We start from the raw sequence: 9,209 nt of genomic DNA on the forward strand, positions 1-9,209 counted from the left end.
ACATTTACCGTTTATTTATAGGGATTGGTCACTTTACAATCATAACCAAGTACATACTCAATTTTAAATCTAGGCAGTTTGTTGACCTGTCATAAAGTTTTGTCGTAGAGACCACAAAGAAGCAAAGATAGCGGGTAGATGAGAATTACATGTTGTGGTCGATAAAATGAAATGCAAAAAAAAAACTCCCAAATTATAGAGATTCGAAAAATGACAATACTGTATTTCTTGCTTTAGATATGTTATACTTTGTGTTTTATTTACTTTGCATAGGTCTTATTTTACTCCTTCAGACATACTAGGCAGACCTAAAGTTGCAAATCTTCTCCTCCATTTTTCACACCCATACACATCACAGTTTGAGAAGTTTCATTCACATATTTTTTTAGAGTGTATGAAAATAGTGTATGAATGTATGGAACATTCGGTGTGAGTGGTCCAGGACAATGAGTGTGGGCGCGAGGCTTCAGTCCTTGCGATTATGTACGCCTAGCGGGCGACGCGGATGGAAGGATGCTCTACGTTCAAATAAAAACTTTATTTGAATGTAGGTATAGGAAATGTTAGTACTTAATATTTAGAAGTTTTTGCATTAGTAGTTAGGTATAAACTATCTACTATCAACCTATAAAAAATATACTTACTTATTCAAATTATATCTTAGTAGGTATTCCTGTACAAAAGAACATAAAAAAATATATATTAGCTGTGTAGTTTTTCCAGGTCAGTTTTTTCCTCCACCTCAAAATACGCAAAATTGAGCAAGTAACAAAAAAGTACTCCCATGTAGCGGGACATGAACCTCCTCCAAGATTGAAGGGTTACTGCCATAATCTCCAGGTTGTACAGATATTATACAAGTACAAGTACAAACAATATTAAAACACAATACTCTCTCTATAAAATAGTATATATGTGTTAGCTGCGGATTAAACTCGTAGTCACCAGCCACAGCAGGCATGACACTGCAGCTGCGCCATCCAATAGTAATTTTTTTTAAAGTATATCAATGTAGAGCATCCTGCCATTCGGCTAGCACTTACCGTCCGAGTACCATAATTGATACAGGCCGCTAAAAACCAATAGCACAAGCTCGCAAGATTTACGGCCCAGTAATGTGCATGTGCGGTGATTTTATTAGCATTTATTATGGTAATGGCCGGCTTGAATAATGTTTTAATATGGCCGCTATTGTATTGCCGGTCAGGGATAGTGTTTAACTACGAGAGGGCACGATGTCTTCTGCATGGTGATATTAGTTTAGTATTTAATTATGATCATCTATGATATGACGTTTAGCTTTTGTTATTTTTGTCTTGCCACCAACTGCTAAAACTATGATTTTATACTTACTCAAAATGTTGACAACAAGCCACCTGTTCTCAAATGTTACAGTCTGCCTACTGGTTACTCACGGCACAGGCTTAGCCTAGTGTGAGAACCCTAGCTACCATAGTTTTTTTAATCTGGTCCAAATAATTTATAACTGTTTTATATTCATAATATTTATTAAGATAATCTGTGTAAATTTTTTGGTTAAATAAACATTTTTTCATTTGCAACCAGTAAAAGATGATGAAAGATCAGTCTGTATAAGCAACAGAGATCTCTGCGCAACACTCGGCATATTAGTAATCCCGTATGGGAGCGCGGCGCCCGGGGCGAGCCCAGTATGGCGCCCGAAACGATTTTCACTTACTACATCCGTATTCCTAACCTCAAAATGTTACTCATTTGTGTTGAGAACGGTTGATGGGATTGGGTAAGATTGGTAATGTTCTTTTAAAATATGAAAATTAGTATTTTACAGCGTTGGCGATCTTCGGGTTGCTGGGCCTACTGATTTTAGATTCTTAATTGAAAAAGCGGATGGACGGAAAGGCCCTCTTCTTAGAAGGTTCCCAATGGTTCCCAAGGTATATAACTCTCTCCCTGATCTTATTAGAAATGCACCTAGTGAGGAAATATTTGTTTCGGGCTTAAGGAAGTTATTGGTTGGTATGGGATGCTATACAACTAACGAATTCTTCCAGAATATTAAAACTAATGAATTTGATTTATCAAATCAAAATGTATGAAAGTACTGTACTCGAATAGCATGATAATTATTGATATGACATTTAAATTGACTGTTAAAATTTTATTATTATATTATTATTATATATTTTCTTACTTACCTTGTATTTTATCTATACAATATTGTATTATTATAATTATTTTATAAGTACTCACTTATTTCTTGACTCTACTGAATGTGTAATTGTGTATGCTCACATATAATTATTTAACAAAATATTGTTCATTGATTGATTAATTAATTAATTCAATTTATTTAACAAATATCTTCTGCAACCGACATGTAATAATTAATTACAAATAAATGAGTAAGTATTTCAGTATTTCAGTATTTCTTTGCATAGGTGGCTTCGCAGGTCTATCTCGCCTTTCTTCTAGCATTGAACGTGAACCATTATTGGATTATGATGAAAATTTTAATGATAATGATCGAAAGCAGTCTGTGGACAGTACAGTTAAGATAGTTTTTTTAAACAGGTTCTTATCCCGCACCGTTGTCGCGCGAGCTTAGTGCACCGCGTACCACTATAGGTCAAGCGGGCAGTAAGTGGGGTGAGGTAAATGTCACTGTCCCAGGCTGCGACTAGCCCCCGCGCGCGGCGACTCACCTGTGCTGGTCCACCACGGTTTGTTATTGATGACTCGTGAGACGTGTGGCACGGTCACTGGGTCAGGGGGTAGATAGTGTTAAAGATTTGTTGGAAAGAAAGTTTCAAAGGACAGGTCATGATAAAAGTTTGTTTGAATGGTTTGGTTTATATATCATAATTACCTTATTGTGTTTTAAAGCTGGAGATAAATTAAAAAAAATTAGCTAGCTCATATTATTTCACAACAGCCTTAATAAATATTGATTATCTAGATCGCCTTAATAATAACAGAGATCCTGCCGCTATAAAATAAATATAGCTATGAACCCCAACAGATTTCGAACGTACGATTCCAAAATCAAAATTCAAACAGATAACCCGTCAATGCGGTTGGCTTTTAGCGGCCGCGAGTCGTCTTCGCGTGGAAAGGTCGCCGTTTGACCGATAACGACGTCGGCCTTCCCAATGTAGGCGCGGGTCAAATTGCACCATGCACTATGCACTTTAGGGTTACTATGGGAACGGCTAATAGTGCTAAGTTATGGCTGGGAAATGGGTTTTTGCGGTGTGTTGTGTCTGGCCTGGGTTGCTGGATTTGAGCTGTTCGGACTTCAAATTGGCCGGCATCGATTTTTGTGTTTTACGTAGATAAATACCAACTATTTATAACATATTTACCAATTAAGATAAATAAATAAATAAATATGTGGGGACATCTCACACACGGCCATCCGACCCCAAGCTAGGCAGAACCTGTGTTATGGGTGTCGGACAGCTGATATATCTACACAAATACATAGATAGATAGATACTAAATATAAATATCAACACCCAAGACCCGAGTACAAATATCTGTCTTTAAACAAATATCTGCCCCAGCCGGGAATCGAACCCGGGACCTTCGGCTCAGTAGTCAGGGTCACTAACCACTACGCCATTCGGTCGTCAATTATGTAAGTATTGTTAGTAGAATAATGAAATGAAAGGCCAATAATGTTCATGACATAACTATAACATGCTGAAGAAAAATATAATACAAATTGAACTGGAGAAGCAATTTACCTATACTTTAGCAAATGTCTGCCTGATATAATATCAGGACATTAAAATTTAGTGTCGGAATTTGTAAGTGAAACTTTTTCATTGGTTGCCAGTGTAATTAGAAAAATAAGATTAAACAATTATATAAGAGAGCGAGTTGGAGTAAAAGAAGACGTAGTGACCAAAATTGAAAAAGGAATGTTGAGATGGTTTGGTCACATTGAAAGGATGGATGAAAGAAGACTGACGAAAGAAATTTACTGTGCAGAGCTGAATGGTTGTGTCGGTAGAGGACGTCCTAGGCGAAATTATGTCGACCAGATAGGCGACATACTCAAGAAGAGCCAAATTAGGAGTTTCCGAAACCGACGTGCGTGTATGAAGAGACTAATGAATGTTGAGGAAGCGAAAGAAGTATGTCAGGATCGTGGCACGTGGAGATCCATAGTCTCTGCCTACCCCTCTGGGAGACAGGCGTGAGTATATGTATGTATGTATGTAAGATTAAACAAGTTGATCGCGCGAATGACTCAAAACAAATCACCGCAATTATTCTAGTTGCTTCGACATTTCAACTAAAACTAGATTTATATCCTGCGACCATTACTTTAATGGCTGCAAATAGCTCAAAGGTTGAGCTTAAAATGAGAAAATATTACGAATATTGCAAAACATGTTTGAACTTTCAATGTTTCCTATAAAGCTATGAAAATAAGCCGAATATCCGAACTCGTTCCTTAAAGGACAATAGGATTTTGCGAATAATAAGTATTAAAATTCAATAAGAGGACTCTTAGTAATAAATTCTAATAGAAGGCTATCTAACCAGGAACTATCTGATCCACTATTTGCCTGAGACCTGTGTAGAGTAAGCCCAACTTGTATGTAGATGGGACTCATTTCTGAAGACATCCTTGCAATAAATTGCTACCTACATATACAAGTAATAATAGTAATAAAATATGGTTAAGTTTTTACTTGTGGTGTGTAATAATCAAGTTCCCTACTTTTTTGTATTTTGTAAACGATATAACGTATTATAATGTCCATCCCTTAATTTTGGAAAGGGCATTCATTGTGCTAAAATTTAGCCGAACGCAATACAGTCTGGCCAACAAGTTCTAATTTTGATCAATTTATTATGCCTATTACAAAAATATACCTTCCTATTTAGATATAACAAAAACACTCGTTTCTTTTACTCGTTACTTGGCAAAGACCAAAACACAAAACACTGAATAAAACAGTCTTCCTCATTCCTCGGTGCCTATAACCATTAATACTTTGACACCGGGTTCGCAGTGTCCCATCTACTTGCTACAAAGTGTGTGATTATTCCGGGCCTCCACAGGGCTTGCTCTTGGGTCCCACACCATTGTACGAATGTCCAAATGGTCCGATGGTACACATAGTATTCAAATGCATGCCCAAAGAGGTCCGGCCTGCAATTTGTGCTGCACCGATTTGACGTCTTCATACATAAACATTTTGTGGTTCAAATCGACGCCTGGAGCCTGATGCTCCAGACCACTAATCGGGTTTAAAACGATCCGTTAAGATTTACTGGTATACTAACTTGAGCATGTATTGATAAATAAATTATTTCATGAATGATTATAAACGTAACTGAATATTGTAATTAAATTATAATTCTGTTAGGGATCATAAAATATAGGTAAGTACACAGAATTATAGGGATTATGGAAAAATATAATTAAATAGTATAACGAACCCTTTATTATTTAGCTTCAATAAACTTTTTATAGTAGCTATGTTTATAGTTATGAATGTGATACCTCGTGGAAACTTGTATACCATCAGTGCATTGACCAGTTGACCACTGATCTTGGGTTAACCCTTGATCTGCAGTTAAGATGGCGATCGAATCGGGCCTCAACAATCACATAATATTTATTTTGTTACTTACAATAGAAGAAGGTACAATGGTGCAGAGTATTTCACTGTAGCACTCTAGAGTGCGACTTCGCTAACTTTGTAATAGAAACAATGGCTAACAAAAGTTTACTAGGCCGAAAATATGGATCTTTGTAATTTTCGACAATGCGTCTTACTCTCAATAGGCCCGCCCCCTATTACATTGGGACTAACATAACACTCTGGCGAAAAGTGGGTGCAGCAATGCACCTCTGCCTACCCCGCAAGGGAGTACATTAGTACAAGGCGTGAGTGTGTGTGTGTGTGTGTGCGTCTTACTCTTCTTCATTGATTTAGGGCTATCTTCCATGCTTTACTCGTTGCAGAGATATCGTTTTCGGACTGTAAATTAAATAGAAGTTTTAATATCTGAAAGTAGAATATTCACACAATAATAATGAGCCCTCCATACATTTGGCACGTAGGATCTCAGAGTCAGATATAGAGACCCCGAGCGTACGACCGAGCGTGTGTGTTCGAATAACTGTACCTAAAACATTAATTTCTCTACAGATCTTACGATCTTTACTAATGAGAAACATCCCGAATCTATACCTCCGACCAAATAGAAGGTCTTAGTTTAGATATTCCCTCTCTATCATGTGTTTACTGAAGGAAAGAGACGCGAATACGATCAGGATCTACGACGTTGTAAAACATTCATGAATAAAGGTCAATCCGATGTGACATACGGTATTATTCTGGACTGACGCTAAACTGGGGTTAGAAGTCAAACAAAACCTATAACTCTTGGGGTTTAACCAGTTGTTTGAAGCGGATATAATGCGTCACTTAGATGTTTCATGGTCATATTGTTTTGTTTATGAAGGGATATTATGGCATATGTTATTGTTTACTTGTAAATCTTGAAGGAATAGCTACGTTATTGCTAAGTATAACTACTGTGCCCTGTTTAATAAAGCTGATAACTCGAAAACTATGCCCCTTTTCGACAATTGCTGTGAAAACAAACTTGTTGGACTTCTGAACGCCAACCTCGACTTTTCAGCGTAGGTAAATGAGTTAGCAACTCTATAAAAATATTTCTAGGAAAACTTTTCCAGCGCTCTAGCTATACCTAGGTTAGCTAAAATTAGACCAACCACTGGGTGCTTCTATGTTAAAAGAATATAACTAAACAAGTATCACATTACTTACTCTGTGGCCAGTACACTTTACTTACTACACATGGAAGTCTAAAGTCTAATAATAATTTGCGCTATCAAAAGGATCCACACCCACAGACATCGCTTCCATCAAATCGTATTATCATCAACACTCGCCATTGCCGCACCATCGAATGACATTACCTCACAACACTAGATCCCAACCGATACTACGATCAGTCAGGAACTTACCGAAGATCGACAAGTCGAAGGTCAGTGCGGGTCAACTGGAGTCAAGGGTCAGTTCTGAGACATTGTCGTGTAAATTCGCACTGACTTGGGGTCAAAATGAAACATATTCATGAATAGCATTCAAGTTTGTTGTGACGTCAAAAGATGTAACGTTTTGTTTGAGATAAGATTCGAAGATTGTAGCTTTGTTGGGAGTATATTTAGACTCGTGAGTGTCTATCGTTACTTAGCTTGGCGAGTAGTTTTGACTGGCCGTGTTATTGTGATTTTTTATTCTATTTAATAAGTATGGAATTTATTCAGCAAAATGAATCAGTAAGTATCATTTTTTTTTAATTAACTAGAATAATGTCTGTCTTCTCAGACAAGTAGGTGATTCGCAGTAAATTAAAACAAAACTACGTAAAGGGAGTCAAATATCTAGTAAGTGATTTTATGTACAATATTGTAAGAAAATAAGAGTACAATTTATTTCTACCGTAGGTAGGTATACCTACCTACAACATAATCTGTGTTCTTGTAAATAATCAGATAAAACAAGTCGCGAACTGCATTCTGCACAATTACAAACAATTTCTTTCTTCCTTATGATACTTTAATACGATAGCAAACGAGGGTCTACCTCTTATTCTAGAAAACGTAAAGATGACAATAAGACACGTCCGACCGAAGTATAACTCGGTCCAATGGGGATGGTCTTATATGCCCCAACATCATGTTTCATGGCTTATTCATATTTCTATTCATCAATTTCTCATTCTCGGTACGGGTTACGGTAATTTTGGACTTATCCTTAGGTACCTATTTGTTATTTCACAAATCTACCCAAGACTGAATGATACTTACACCGAATTTATGTAAGCTAACGTCAAGTTTTCCATTCTTTAAGTGCACAAGTTATACCAGACAATCGGGTACAAAAGTGTATGTGACATGAAGACGCGGCGAGTTGTGGGCTGAGAGGAAGGTAGAAAGTCGATTGTCTGCCAGTCCACGCTACAAGCAAATCACTGTGTTCGCGGCTGTAAATTGCTGCGATTGTATTAAAACTTCCGATTGTGGTAGACGTCGTGATGATGGCTAAATTAAAAAATGCGTGAGGTTACTGGTAGGTTTCCCTGGTTATAACGTTTTACTGTTAAATAGCCTAAATGGTTAGCGTAGTATTCAATCGCAGATTTCTTTATCCGCGACGGATCCAAAGGGCGGATTTTGTGGTTAGTTGCAAAGCGGTGGACTAATCGATGTAAATACAATTTTCTCTTTAAAAATATGTGTATTGAAATTATTATATTCCATTACTTAAGTATTTAAAATAATACCTCTATGTGTTCATTTTCCAGCCGTTCAGAAGTTATAATTTGTATCCACAGTTACCCCCCTCTACAGTTACCCCCCTCTACACCTTCTGGGCCATAAGGCCACGTTCAGATGACAAGCGCTCAACGCGCGTTTTGGTAACGCGCGTTTACAACTACATACTCGTACATTTTATTCAGGCTGTACACATGCTAACGTGCGTCGCGCGGAATAAAATGTATGTAGTTGTAAACGCGCGTTACCAAAACGCGCGTTGAGCGCTTGTCATCTGAACGTGGCCTAAGCCTCATGTATTACCGGCGACAACAGCTAAAGTACCAGGACAACATGGCTGGTCAGCAAGTAAGCTAGTGGCTAAGTAAGTCATACAGCTGCAATCTCATGTAGGAATCTCGGCGTGCGTGGCGATAGCATCGGTTCACAGGGACGGTGGATGCGAGCTGTTACACTTGCCGTGGATTTTGACCCTTGCCACTAACGAGATAAAAGTGGAAAGCAGAAGTAGTACAGTGAAGGTTTTTTTTGTTTGGGTTATTAATTTGTCACTGAGAAGACTCCATACTATTGCAAAAAAAAGAGTTTTAATAATTAACTAGCTATCACAATAGTATGTCTATCATAAACTATCGGTCTCAAACCTGCGTATACCTACCGAATTGAATTGAACTGCTTAACCAGATCCTATTACATTTCGTCTCACCATCCCTTTTCTCTAAACGAAATAGAGATCCAAAACAGACCACTATTTCAAGACTGTTGTGATTTTTAGACTAATTTTAACGCTGTTATTTTGTAAGCTGTTAGATTAATATTTATTTATTTCAAAACAATATAAATTATGTAAAAAAATATAATATAAACCATAACTAAAATAATTACATGCATAAAT

This window comes from Plutella xylostella, chromosome 18 (genome assembly GCF_932276165.1).
Source record: "Plutella xylostella chromosome 18, ilPluXylo3.1, whole genome shotgun sequence".
Lineage (NCBI taxonomy): Eukaryota > Metazoa > Arthropoda > Insecta > Lepidoptera > Plutellidae > Plutella > Plutella xylostella.